Genomic DNA, 2,710 nt, shown 5'->3' on the forward strand with positions numbered 1-2,710 from the left:
TTCTAAATGATTTCATTGCAGTCTGGCTCACATTTTTGAAAAACACAGATTATCTTTGCAAACCAACATGATTCTGGACTAGAAAATTATTTCAAAATATTTGACAAAATATATCAGCACCCTCTTTACTTCAAACACCAGTTGCCTGATATCCTATAAATTCATGAGTGGCAAAGAAGTCTTCTTATTTACCTTGGTTTACTCAGTACCTAGCACTTTGGAAGTACTAAGTAACTTTCTAATGAAAAGAGAATGTTAAATGAATTAATGAACTAACTCATGTCTCACTATCCACATTCTCTCTCCTCTCCTATACTTTCTCTTTCCAGAGGAACAGAACATGTTAGAAAAATAAGAACAGACATAAAAACTTGATTTGTTACATATTCATGAATTCTAATTTAAACTTGATTTTTGTTGTGGGTCATCAATATTTTGATTAGTGTCTCATTGTCCCTGTTAAACTCTCATTTCTTCTTGTGACAAAATCTTCACCCTCATTCAACTGAGGTCATTTTCTAGTTTATTGAGAAAAGATTGGGATAATCTGTTATTAAATAGCTCATTAACTCTCATAACATTTTCCTCAATGTATAAGTAACCTCTTATTATTTCTTTCATTTTTTAAAATATTTTTATTCATTTATTTGAGAGAGAGAGGGAGGGAAAACATACGTGTGCACATACATGTATAAGCAGGGGGGAGAGGCAAAGGGAGAGGTAGAAGCGGCTCTCCACTGAACAGGACCTCAGGATCCTGACCCCAGTCAAAGGCAGACACTTAACGGACTGAGCCACCCAGGTGCCCTATGTCTTTCATCATCTACTCTTATGAGATGGGAGAGAGAGACAGACTGACAGAAAGAGAAGGGAAAATAAAGAAAGAAAGAGAGAGAACACTTCACATAAATACATGAATTTCTCTATTTCAATAAGAAATTTATTCTCTGAATTTATTATCTTCCTTTCTAAATACATGCTATTTTCCACTGTTTTGTTTACATCTGTAGTACTTTTATTTTCTTATTTTTTTTTAAGATTTTATTTATTTATTCGACAGAGAGACAGATCACAAGCAGGCAGAGAGGTAGTCAGAGAGAGAGGGGGAAGCAGGCTCCCCGCCAAGCAGAGAGCCTCATGCGGGGCTCGATCCAGGACTCTGAGATCATGACCTGAGCCGAAGGCAGAGGCCCAACCCACTGAGCCACCCAGGCGCCCCCTTTTATTTTCTTATTTTACAAAGCTGGATGACTCAGTCATTATTTACTATCCCAGAGTTTTAATCCTCACATTAAATTGGCTTCCATGCCTTAGCGTTTCTTTTTCTGAAATGTCACTGTTTTCCCATAATCTTGCCTTTAGAATGATAGTAAGGATTTGAAAAGGAATAGATACATCATGATGTTAAATTCTGGAAAAGGAGTCATTAGCAGGTCAGCCATTTTAAAGAATTTCTTAGGAAATATGGAATGAAGGTGGAATGGGAATACAAAAGAAACCAGGTTAGATGAAAAACAGCAATGTAAACCATGCACAGGAGAGAGTGCCTGTGAACATTCTGGGTTTTCCTGATGGTAATTATTAGAGGATTAACTGTTTGGAAGAATACAAGTGTTTGCCTTCTTCTAATGGCAATACAGTACTTAAAAACCAAGGCACTGGTCAAGCTGGACTATGCCTTTTTTGTATTCTAGAGAAGGAATAGCTGGTAACTCCATGTTTTTAATAACCTACTTTTGAGTTCAACATTTCAGATTAGTTTCTATATAGAGGGGCTGTACTCTTTTAATGAGTAGGTATAAAAAGTGTGTCAGACCAAAATTGCCTGATGGAAGGCTTGGGAACATTGAGAAAGAACCAGCCACTCTGACACTCCACAAGTTAAGACCAACTCAACAGAGGTCAGCAACACGGTCCCAGCAGTAGAAAATCAAACTGGAATTTTTCAACACCAAAGGCACATTAGGCTCCACAGCAAACTTAAAAACAAAACATAACAGAAGTACAGAAACAAACAAAAAAGGTAGTTCATGAACACACTTTGAGACAAATTAAATGGGAATTTCCAGAAATGGTGTTCAATCATTAGTATGCTTTAAAGTTTCCCAAGTCGGGCATCTGGGTGGCTAGCCGGGTAAGCATCTGCCTTCAGCTCAGATCATGATCTAGGAGCCCCCACATCTCCCTCTGCACACCCCACCCATTCCTGCTTGTGCATGCCCTCTCTCTCTCTCTAATAACTAAATAAAACTTAGTAATAACTAATAACTAAACAAAACTAAATAAATAAAATCTTAAAAAAATAAAATAAAATAGTGCTTCTTTTAATATGCAGCTGGGGTTCAGAACCACTGAGTTAGGTAATTCAGTGGTTTCATCTGTGATCTTAGCAGGAGAACATCACACATGTGGTTCCCTTCCAGAACACTGTCCAAAGCTGGCCATCTTTCTGGAGTTAGAGTGCAATAATAGTAGCCAGAAGTTTTCCATAAAGTGATACTTTCTTGAATACAAGAAAATGGCCATTCAGCATTTGTGGTGAACCAATCTGTGAGATTCATTTTCATAGAATGGAACAGTGTTAACTGGACCCTCAAAAGAATAAGAACAACTGAAACCAAAATATATTTGGGCAGAGATAATTTCTGATTTATAAAAATTACATCCTTGTTTCCCAGTGGACTACATAGATTATTTAAACATTATAGCT

The sequence above is a fragment of the Martes martes genome, assembly GCF_963455335.1.
Source record: "Martes martes genome assembly, chromosome: 1".
NCBI classification, from domain to species: Eukaryota; Metazoa; Chordata; class Mammalia; order Carnivora; family Mustelidae; genus Martes; species Martes martes.